The following is a 13,089-nucleotide window of genomic DNA, read 5'->3' on the forward strand; positions in this document are numbered from 1 at the left end:
GACTTAGCGGCCGTTTTTTATTCTTGAAAGCTCCTTTTGAGATTGATTCTTGGATATTGCATGTTGTGACTGCTATGTTGATTTTGATTCGCAAGCTTCACCTTTGATATTTCCTCTATCTTGAATAATGTAATGAGGAAGAAGATTGTTGTGAATGTCATCTCCATTACTTCCTCAATCTTTGATGAATGCGAGAAAGAAAATATGCTTGAACCTTTGCTTTGCTTGATCCTTTGCTTGGATTGAGTGATTCTCTTGCCAACCAAAATACACCATTGAATTAATTGAAATCTACCCTGCCCCTGGTTGAAATCAAAGTTTTTTTTTTTAAAAGTAGAAACAAACTCCAACTCCTGGCTCGAGGGGGTAACGAGGGATTAACATCCTTATATCTCCACTGTTTGGGAATTGAAGCAATGCCTGTATATCCTCGGCTCGGTCTTACCTTGAAAGCATATGTTTAGCTGGACTTAGTTATTTGTATTCGTCATTCTCCCTCAAGTTTGTTAATAACCCTAAAAATAGAAGTGTGTGACTGGAAAGTCATGGTAGTGAGTGAATGAATTGACTCCAAAACCTTCATGGTTGTCCCATTAGAATTACTAATCCGAAGGTACAACTTTTATCTTGAGTAACACTTAGCGGTCGTAAGGGTTGAAATTGTGAGCACGGTAAACACCTATTGATCCTAGGGATAATCTCCTTTGTAGATCCACTGACCTTGTTTCACTCCTTAGATTCTTAAACTTGTAGAAGTGAGGGCAACCTCGAATTTTCTTTGGACATGTCAAACCCGGCGGGAATAAATTGTTAGCGGTGGGTTTTCGTCGTATCGGAACTTCATGAGTTTCCTTTGACTGAACCTCTTTTGCTTTCCCTAAGGATAGTATCACCTATGACCCTTTTTTTCTTTGGTGTGGGGTTGACATATGCCGCATTCCCTCCATTGTAGTCATGCATCTTTGCTCAGGGTATTGCCCCAGTTGGACTGACCCTCGCCTCCAGATTATCGTAGAGCATCCTTGTAAGTTTGATATGTTCTAAGATGAACCCCTTTATGACTAGATACATCTTGAGTGTATCTATGAGGGAACTCTTTGTTGAACTAATCCTTGCTCGATGACAACCTTTATTGTTTTTATAATCCTGTTATGACAAGGCATGGACATGCGGCTGGCATGGCGAAAGGCATCCCTTTTTTACTTAGTAAGACTAAGATCCTTCTCAATAATTTATCCTCCTTTCTCCATAGTCTATGATCCTTTTATTTGGGAATTTTGGGAAACCGGCTAGCGTGGTAAGTGTGGATGCGGGTGAAGATAGAAATGCAAATGAGAATGTATGAATGCATGAAAATACCAATGCACGCGTAAGCGAGAGACTCCTTGTATTGTAACTCCGTGTATGCAATGCAGACGTGTAACATATGATCCTAGGGATAGCCTTAGAGGCGACATTAGACCCTCTTGGAATCTTTGCAGGATAAATGTTATGACACGCTAAGGGAAATCCCTTAGATTCGAGAGTATGCAGAAGATAGCGGCTAGTGACCGTTCAATGACAGTCACTAAATCTCATGACCATCGAGAGGCCAATCAACGTGTACCAATGAATTTGTCCCTCGTGGGAAGGTTCTCTATGCGGAACACAGCCTATCTAAGGACGATATGGACGAAGAAAAATCCCTACAGGCTAGGGATGTGAGATGTACAAACGAAAATCCAAAACCCTACAAGTTAGAGGGTGCGCGAGAACAAGCATGGAGTGACCGTTTAGGACAGTCATTAGATCTCATAGCCATCGAGAGGCCAATCAAACGCATGCTAATAAAGTTGTCCTTCGGGGAAGGACGCGATTTTTTTTTGAAATAGCATCCCTACAGGCTAGGGGATACGTAGTTGTAAGCACTGGGTGACCGTTCAAGATAGTCACTGAGTCGTATGGCCATCAAGAGGCCAATTGACGTATGCTAACAAAGATGTCCTTCGTATGAAGGATGCGTTTTTTAGATATATAATCCCTACAAGTTAGGGAACGCGTAGATGTAAGCACATGGTGACTGTTCAAAGCAGTCACTGGATCGCATGGCCATCGAGAGGCCAATCGACGTGCGTAAATGGAGGTGTCCTTCGTAGGAAGGACATGGTTTTGGAAATAGGGTCCCTGTAGGCCAGGGAACGCGTAGATGTACCCGCAAAATTAACACGCAAGACATTCGCAGTACATAAATTGCAAACATATAAAGAGCACAAAAGCACAAAAGTCCTAGGTTCATAGGTTCGACGTAGCGGCTTAGGGTGCCTACCCTTCCATTGGTATATTCTAGAAGGTCCCATGGGGTCGTTCGTAGCCGCCGAGAACTTTTTGTCTCTTTGGATTTTAGAACAACTCATTTATCCATGAGGTTTGAATTTTAGGGGTAGGTTCCCAGAGAGATCAGCCAAATACCAAGTCCAGCCCTCAACAAGGTCGAGCCTCGTATCAGACCTTTCCGGATATTCAACCCACTCTGAGTGGAATTATAATAAGACTCGTAGGCGATGTAATTCTCCTCTGGTCATTATTATAATTCCCACGCTTAGGTTTAACAACAATTTATATATACCCAAAATTTACAGTAAAACAAATAATCATTTAAATAAACATTTATTTAAATTACTATAAATAATTACTGTAAATAAAAACCGTAAATAAATAAATAAAATTGAATTTAAATATTTATAAGAACCTGATCCCCAAATCCTGTCATTTGTAGCTCCAGAAGCACAACAATAAATATTAACGTCGAAAATATTCATTTGAATTGTTGTGAATAATAATTGTAAACGGGAATTGTAAATAAATAAATAAATAATTAATTAAAAAAATTAAATATTTAAATAAAATAAAAAACCCAAATCCGAAACCAAACCCTATTTTTGGCAAATTTGCCAAACCCTAAAAAAGTTTGCCAAAACCTAAAAGTTTCCAAAAACCTAAACCCTGCCAAAACCTAGGAGCATAATAATTTACAGTTTTGTTATCACTATAGTCCCCAGCAGAGTCGCCAGCTGTAGCAACCTGCCCTAAAAATTAGACTTTTAGAGTCGCCACCTATTCTGAAGGGCGAATAGGAAACCCTACGCAGTTATGAGATTCAGGGTAAGTTATTATAATCAGGTCGAGGGAAGGTGTTAGGCACCCTCAACCCTTTCCTATTGGCTTTGAATCTAAGGTAAAAGTTTATGGCTAAAACATTGAGGTTTAAAAGCTAAAGAATTGAATAGGGGGAAAATTGAGATTTTAGGGAGGGGGACTCGCCTTGTTGCCAAGTGCCTACGTATCTCCTTATGGAGAATCAGAGTCAACGTAGTTCGGGGGACGGGTTGTACGCCCTTAAGGTCTGAAATTTGATTTGAAGGTTTTTCAGAGGCTTTTTGGTCAGCCTATCGCAGTTTGAATTTGATTTGAAAGGGCATTTTGAGTTGCCCAGGATAAAAATCCTGTAGTATCGTGGTTTAGTGTATTTTAGATGTTTCGGGCGTACAACCCTGATTTGATATGACACCGTTAGTTGCAATGATCAATAGGTTTGATCATTATAGTTAACGGATTAATGGGCATTGCTGGTTACTCGGATCGATAGATTGATCGTCGCGGGCAGCAAATTAAATGTATTTTAATTTATGTATATTTTTATCTCTCGTCTAATGCGACTAATGGATTTAGTCGGGTCGAGGAGAGAATTTAAATAAAGTATTAATTAAATTATTTTACTGCTTTATTCAGATATTTGATCAGTACGACATAGAGAGTCGACTAATTCGAAGGCGGGATGAAATAGATATTCATCCGCCATTTATCCGTTAAAGAGGAAGTTAGAGTTTATTGTTTTTATTATTTTATCTCTCGTCTAATGCGACTAATAGCTTTAGTCGGGTCGAGGAGAGAATTATTCGAAGGTTAATGTTTCGCCCAAATGGGCAGTGGGATTTGGGCAAATCCTAATACATATAACCTTTCTAGGGTTTTTGTGATTTTTAACCATTTAAATTAATTAAATAATTAAGTCGAATAGTCGGGGAAAATAATCGAGGGAATAATCCTAAATAATTGTATCCTAATTATATGCATAACCCTAATTTAATTATATTATTCATTTGATTTAACAATCAAACTTTATAAAAATAATAATTTAATTAATCATTAAACAATTGAATAATTTAAATAATTAAGAAAACCTGGAGAAGGATCCTGTGTATGCAACCTTAGAGATCCCATGCTGCACCTTCATCTCTGATGCGTTGGATCCATATGGCAGATGATCTGACAGCTGATGCGTGAAGGACCATGATACGCGCACCCTGGCCAACCGTATGGGATCCGTGAGCATATTGAAACATCCAAATTATCAAAAATAATATGTCGCGTGTGGGGTTCGAACCCCAGTTTCCTCCCTCGCCAGTCAACCTCTTTGCCAACACGCCACTTCTGAATTCTGTCATTAACATACGTTCGTCTGTTATTATACGAATTTGAAGCGTTATATAAAAGAAAACTTGCGCTGCTGGGGGGTTCTCCTTCCTCGTTTCAACGCTTATGCACACAACATGGCCATCCCTGTAAACGTGAATCCAAGCAACACAACAAATAAATAAATTATAAGGTCATGGATTGACTAACAATGGCCTTCCGAATCCAATGGTATTATCGGTTTATATTAATTTTGCTTGTATCAAGAGACCCCAAATATGGAGCTTCAAGATCTAACAATGGTGATTCTTGAAACCTGCAACAAAAATTCAATTGAATGGCCCAAAAAGATTCTAAACAAGATTATAAACACCAATATATATCCAAATTCAATTTATGATGGGTGTATGCTTGGATTCGGAAAAAAGAGAACTTGAGTCAAAAACGTTCTTCTCCTCCTTCCCTTTGTTTTACGTTTTTTTTGTCTGCCTCTGCTAGCCACTTTTTTCGGCCAATCCCCCCTTGTGCACCAAATAATTCTTTTTTATATTGGTCAATTTAGGTTTTTTCTAATGGGCCCATTGTCCAATTGATCTTTTTTCTTTTAGCCCAAATAAATTACTACCCCATTAATCCATGGTATATTATAACAATAATAGTTAAACATAATTATAATAATCTTAATAATAATATTATTAAAACCACCACTAATTAATAATAGTTAGTTATAATAATAAAATGATTAAACTAATTATAAATAATAAACCATGTGAATAATTTGTGAGAAAGGACTAAAAAAACCTCAAGAAGACGGAATAGATGAGCTAGATGACTGAGCTCAAGCACTTTCTGATTTTAACCCCCATTTTGACTCAGGATATCTTATAAGAATGCAGGTTTGACAATAGGAATGTCAAACCCCATGATTCTTAATTTTGATCCTTGATGAATTAAAAGACATGAGTTGACCGGGCAAATTTTGGGGTATGACACGCTGCTATAGCTTTCACTAAAGACAACTATAAAACAAGGGGAAAAAGCGCTGATATATGGGGGTCCTACGAAAGCGCTTTTCAAAAGCGCTGGTATAGGCTGGGCTACGAAAGCGCTTTTCAAAAGCGCTGGTATAGGCTGGGCTATGAAAGCGCTTTATAGAAGCGCTGGCATAGGGTGGGCTACGAAAGCGCTGCTATAGGGGTAGGCTACGAAAGCGTTTTTTTTCTAAAAAAGTGCTGGTATAGGGGGTGCTACTAAAGCGCTTTTCAAAAGCGCTCTCGTAGCTATTTTAAAATTAAATTAATTAAACTAATTAACACAAAAACACGTTTTGCCCTAATTAATTTCTCATTCTCTCTTCTTCTCCTCGCGTCTGAAACCCTAACCACCTTCATCTACAGTTACTCCGACCGTCCCTCCGCCACGACCTTCATCTTCAGTTGCAGCTACGACCGTCTCTCCACCACGTTCTCCATCCTCATTCTACTCTCGATTTCTAAATCGTTCTCCCTCCGCCTCTGGTTCGCCGTCTCAGAGATAACATTGCTGCGAGATGCAATAGGGTCATTTGTTGCATGGCCCTCGGAGCTCATTATCATTGGTGATGAGGTATGTTGAAAACCATGATGAATCATTTAGTTTTCGAATGTCAATTCTGAACCGTTACGTTAATTATTTTTTACATTTTAATTTTAGACTGCTCTTACAAAACCCGCAATTAAGGATAAAGGGATTTTGCAGGAGGACAAGTCTGTTGCATCACTAAAAGAGGTACATTTAAAGTGTTAATATATAATCTGAATCTAAAACTGCATGATTTTATAATTTACCTAAGTTATATGATTTTTAGGTATCTGCTCGGGGGTAACAACAAGTGACGCAGCAAGTTCGTAGCGTACCACCCAAGGAAAAGGGGCCTCCAAAGCCAGGGGCAAAAAGAGGTGGTGCTTTTGTGCCTCGATACCGGCAGACGCTCGGAACACTTGCCTTGATATGTCAGATTTGACAACAGGTGCTTTCCGTGAAATTAATATGGATGAAGCTGTCTTTGGTATTGAATTCCTCGAAAATATTGCACTAGATGACATGCATGAGATTTTTTCGCATGACCAACTAGGCGTCGGTAATGTTCACTCATACATCCGGTAATCCGATGAATATATTATTTAATTAGTTGAACAATTTATTTACACATTTCAATGAAAATAATCTAATGTTTATTATGTTTTTATTTAAGGTTGTTGTATGACAAAGTGTTGCGCGGGACTGAATTGTCAAACAGATTCCATTTCGTGTCGTCCGCCCATTGCAATAGACAGACAATTGCTACGGAACCGGAATCAGTTAGACAGCGCTTAGTCGATAGATTCCTGACTACCGGCAATACAGAAAGTCTGTTTCTTTGGGCGTATAATACCCGACCAGTAGGGTTAGTTTCTCATTCTTGGTTCATCTAATCTTTGTTTCTTTTGCCTAGTAAAATTTTCATATAAACTTTTGTTTTAATTTATAGAGCACACTGGTTGTTGCTTGCTATCAACCCTATAAGAGAAGTGGTATATTTTCTGAATTTGGTAGATGGTGTGTGGACCAATTATTCGGCTATGAAGTAAATGATTGATACGTAAGTGGGATCGTTCTAAATATTCGTGTATATTTATATATTTAATTATTTGTGAGATTGATCTAAATATATGCTTTTATATTTTTGTTAGATCAATACAAGTGTTCCGAAGTCAAAGAGACGCACATGTATCCCAGACTAAATCAAACAACATTACTTGGATCAAAGTGCAGGTACATTAATTTTCATAATTTTGCTTATAATAGTTATGCTACTTGATAAAACAAGACAACAATAAAATCTTATTTGTTTTTTTATGTAGTGTCCGCAACAGCGAAATAGTCATGATTGTGGATACTTTGTTTTGAGGTTTTTGAAAGAAATCCTTCAAACGAATCAATTAGAGATTCCAATCACGGTATGGATTTATAACTTAAGATAATTTCTTATAATTTATTACATTTAACTAAATCATTCATATTATGTTTTTGTTATGTAGTACTTTGATGACTTTTATGTTGCTTCTTACACGAGACTTAAGTTGGAAGAAATCAAAGAGGAATTGTGTCAATTTATATTCAACAACTATTCATATAGGTGTGAATACATTATTGTGTGAAAAGTTTTATGAATACATTATTTTGATAATGACTTTGTGTTTGAGTTTCTTTGGTGGATGTTGGTTCATTTTGCTTAATATTAGTTGACGATGATGACGTTGTTATATGAATCAAGTTTGTTTTTGTTGTTGTTAAGTGGTGCTGATAGTTTGATTTGAGACTGGATTGATGACACATTACATTGGTGGATTGAGTTGTAAATCACATGAAATTGTTGCTAATAACATTGTTGATGTTACTGAATGACAATTTGTTTTCTTGGAAAATTTGAAGTATAGATGTTGGAGCCTTTAATTGACTGTGTTGTTCTGTTCATACTTTGCAGGACCAGGACCGTGCGTTCGTCGGATTTTTTACATTTCGGGCTTATATTCAGATTTAGTTATTGTTAGAGATGAGTTAGTTATATGTATCTCATTTAGTTTGTTTGAGATGAGTTAGTTACATGTGAATTGAACTATAATGGTGTATATATTATTTTGGATTATAATGGTATTATATTAGTATATATTGTCCTACCTATGGTTGAAAATATTACAGGTTGAAAATATATTACAGGTCGAAAATAAATATAGGTTGAAAATATTACAGGTTGAAAATATATTACAGGTCGAAAATATTACAGGTTGAAAATAAATATAAATTACAGGTCGAACTGGGAAGGCTTAAATTACAGGTTGCACTTTAAAATACTGTGTTTAGCAACGACAACGCTTTCAAAAACGCTCTTAAAGGGCTACCTACGAAAGCGCTTTATAACTAAAAGCGCTGCCTAAGATAAAAAAACATAAAAGATAAAAAAAAGCGCAACCTACGAAAGCGCTTCTGGAAAAAGCGCTGCTATAGGGGGGCTACGAGAGCGCTTTTCTGGATAAAAGCGCTGCTATAGGGGAGGCTACGAGAGCGCTTTTCTAGAAAAAGCACTGCTATAGGGAGGCTACGAGAACGCTTTTCTGGAAAAAGCATTGCTATAGGGGGGATACGAGAGCGCTTTTCTGGAAAAAAGTGTTGCTATAGGGGGGCTACGAGAGCGCTTTTGGAGTTTCAAAAGCGCTGTCGTTACCTACGGCAGCGGTAGCTTTGGCAGCGCTTTTAAGCGCTCTAAAAGCCCAAAAAAAGCGCTCTAGAAGCCCTTGTACGGCGTAGTGTTTCCAAAACAACAACATAGTAGAAATAAAATTAAAACCTCCTACTATCCGATAAAATGTAACGCAAATAAAAATAAAAGCAAATATAGATTAAAAAATTCGATACTATAATATGGAAGTAGTTGTTCAGATAAGTGCCAATGTAAAAATATTACAACACTGGATAAAAAGTCATGAATAAAACACAAATAGACATCTACTACTGAGTATGCCTAATGCAAACACCTTGCGACCTCCTCTGCCTGCTATACGCCGTCGCACCGGACGCCTCACCAACCATCCTCTGCATTATGGCAGCCACCTCAGGACCGCCCTGCTCAATAATCCCTCTCTCCAATGCATCCTGCCCTATCAAGTGTATCCGCTGACAAATCGACAAGAGATCAGTGGTTTGGTCATCCTCGGCCTGCTGGTTCTCTAAGAGCTCCTCATATGCTAGTCTAGGTGGACGCCTAGGAACATCAGGTGTTATTATTTTTCCCTTTTTTATCCTTATATTTTTAACAAAAATTCACTTATATCCTTTATAATTTATTTTAATTTAAAATAAAATAATTATGTATTAATATCTCTTATGTCATTTTATCATATAGTACAATTATTTATTAATATCTCTTATGTCATTTTATCGGATAGTATAGTTAAAAGCCTCATAATACCCTTATGTATCATATTTAAATTTTTTTCATGATAGAAAAGTTTTAAAGCATTGGAAGAGTAAAGACGCTACATACATTAAACATATAAATAACACTGATGAAAAAGAAAATTCACAACGGAAAAAACATGTCAAAAAGATTTAGATTACATAACACCAATCAAAATATCGTAAATTTATGTAATTCTTTGAATTGTCTATATATTAATTACAATTTTTTTATATCTATTTTTCCTTTTTTGTTTGGTCTGATCAATCATATTAAATTTGTATCCTTTTTTCTTTTATAATAATATTTTTTTATTAAAGAAACTCATGGGAGATTCCATGAGATAAAGGCAATCCAAAATTTTAATTATTTAAAAATAATTTATTATAAAAAAAAAAGAGTGGCTTTAAATAATTGAATGTTGCTAAAGTTTAAGGTATGAAAGGTGTCACCTAAACAAATACTCTATCTTGCAATATTTATAGGGAGAAAAATATCAAATAATTTGGGTCTGTATTATTTATGAATTATGACCATTTAAAAACTCAAGTTAATCTAAAAACAATCAAGTATTTGATTCCATCATTTGGGGTTGTGCCTGTTTATCATGTTGGCTACAATCCCCTAACTTCATTTCTCCATTTTGCACTTCTTATTTGATTTGATTTCATTACTTATATTTGTTGAAGTTGAAGAGTGTACCCATTGTTTATGTCAAGAGAGAAAGAGTGTAGTCTTCGAAAATTAGATTAACTTCAAAAAATCTTTATACACAACAAGAAAATGCAAGATTAACTACCATAATTTTACTACAAAATAATTTTGTAGCTAATTCCAATCTATATCACAACCATATAATCAAATTACGAATAATTAACTAATGTTTAGTATATATTTATTTTTTATTTAATATTTTCTATTTACTGGTGTTCACTCTCAGATACTGTGTCACTCTCACACTCACCCATATTCGTCTTGTTCTCCGTCTCCGACTGACCTATCCGCCTCCGTCTCCGACTGACCTATCCGCCTCCGTCTCCGACCGACCTATACGCCTCCGTCTCCGATTGCCACCGTTTTCCTCCGAATTTGATTGATCTCATTGTCTTCTGACTCCGATCGTCCTAGTTCATACATCTCTGATCGATAACTCCACGCGCCGCCCTCAACATGAAGCAAAGAAAAAAAAGGAAGTAGTTGCACTGTGAACAATGAAAAAGAGAGTGTGTTGCTCTCGGTGACATAACCAACGACGTTGTTTTCCGATACAACCAGTCACAAGCAGGAGAAGAATAAGAGAAACTTCGCAAAATCTTGGTACCAAAGAAGTTGGAAGATCCTCAGTTATGTGAACCCTATGTTACATAATCACGATTATCTTCGTAATTTGGAGGTAATTGTTAATGAAAATTAAAATTGCATTAGGGTTTTGGTTTTCGCTATAAGGAGTGTTCTTGTGAATAGGTTAGTTGAAGTTGCTGAATAATACAAGCTTGCTTCTGATACACTTTATTGCTCTGCTTCTGTTTCTTACACAAATAGGTTTCTATCTTTGAATGATTTAAGTAGACGGGAGTTGCAATTGCTTGGTGTTTCTTCAATGTTGATTGCTTCGTGAGTTTCCACTTACTTTTTTGTGTTCGTGTTTATTGTTTTGATTTGTAGTTTATTTGTTGTTTGTGTTTATTAATTGTTTAATTTGGGAAGTTAGGGGGCAGAAGCTCGGCACACAACGCGTTCGATGAAATGTCAAAGTGAAAGTCATGATCGTTCCTCGAGGGTTCAAAAGGAAACAAATTTGGAGCTCGGAAAGACATCAGTCAGATCGGCTTCAAAATGTTGCTCTAATTGTCGGATCGTACTGACAACACCGCCATTAAAAGATAGGTATCTTTTGCACATTCTATTGACCAAACATGTTAAGCTATTATTTAATTACAACGCTAACGGTTATGGTTATCACTGATGTGGTATGTAAATTAATTATCATTCACCTTCGATGAATTCATAACTCTCCTTTTTCTAAATGTATTCGTGACATTAACTTCATTGCATGGTGGTGTCGATAAGATAAAGTTACCGGTATCAATACATAATAGAAAAACATATAGAATTACTATAGCATGAAAACCCCGTTTGATGAACCAATGCCATGAAACTCAACTCATGATTTGTTTATTTATATGATCTGGTGTTAATTCTATATTGCATAATCGAGGTAGCACAAAGTTAACTCATGATTCGATAAGCTTCCTTCTCTTTTCTTTCGATTCGCAAATGGAGAATTATTGTGCTTTAGGATTTATTATTCATTGATATATCTGCCACGTCAGTCCATATAAGTATTGAGTTTCTAACTTCTTCCAATTTATAGTTCTAGTGTACTTAAAATACATGTTTAAAACAAGGTTCTTATAATTGCTGGGTAGAACTCATTACCTTCCCAAAATCTAAACTTTCTTGTTTGTTACCCGGGCATTAGCAGTTATGTGTGCTCAAAAGTTAAACACTGAGATTAGGTGGTCATAAGGTTTTCTAAAATGACCAGTATCTTTTTATGGTGAACTATGTCATTTGTATATTTATGTCAAATGTTTATAGGTAAACTGATGTCACTGTATTTCCCGACATATATTGACTTCGTCGAGATCAATTTTGTGAAAACGAGATTACTTCGGCGTTCTGTATATCCTCGGCTCGGTCTTACCTTGAAAGCATATGTTTAGCTGGACTTAGTTATTTGTATTCGTCATTCTCCCTCAAGTTTGTTAATAACCCTAAAAATAGAAGTGTGTGACTGGAAAGTCATGGTAGTGAGTGAATGAATTGACTCCAAAACCTTCATGGTTGTCCCATTAGAATTACTAATCCGAAGGTACAACTTTTATCTTGAGTAACACTTAGCGGTCGTAAGGGTTGAAATTGTGAGCACGGTAAACACCTATTGATCCTAGGGATAATCTCCTTTGTAGATCCACTGACCTTGTTTCACTCCTTAGATTCTTAAACTTGTAGAAGTGAGGGCAACCTCGAATTTTCTTTGGACATGTCAAACCCGGCGGGAATAAATTGTTAGCGGTGGGTTTTCGTCGTATCGGAACTTCATGAGTTTCCTTTGTCGGGTCGAGGAGAGAATTTAAATAAAGTATTAATTAAATTATTTTACTGCTTTATTCAGATATTTGATCAGTACGACATAGAGAGTCGACTAATTCGAAGGCGGGATGAAATAGATATTCATCCGCCATTTATCCGTTAAAGAGGAAGTTAGAGTTTATTGTTTTTATTATTTTATCTCTCGTCTAATGCGACTAATAGCTTTAGTCGGGTCGAGGAGAGAATTATTCGAAGGTTAATGTTTCGCCCAAATGGGCAGTGGGATTTGGGCAAATCCTAATACATATAACCTTTCTAGGGTTTTTGTGATTTTTAACCATTTAAATTAATTAAATAATTAAGTCGAATAGTCGGGGAAAATAATCGAGGGAATAATCCTAAATAATTGTATCCTAATTATATGCATAACCCTAATTTAATTATATTATTCATTTGATTTAACAATCAAACTTTATAAAAATAATAATTTAATTAATCATTAAACAATTGAATAATTTAAATAATTAAGAAAACCTGGAGAAGGATCCTGTGTATGCAACCTTAGA

This window comes from Vicia villosa, linkage group LG4 (genome assembly GCF_029867415.1).
Source record: "Vicia villosa cultivar HV-30 ecotype Madison, WI linkage group LG4, Vvil1.0, whole genome shotgun sequence".
NCBI classification, from domain to species: Eukaryota; Viridiplantae; Streptophyta; class Magnoliopsida; order Fabales; family Fabaceae; genus Vicia; species Vicia villosa.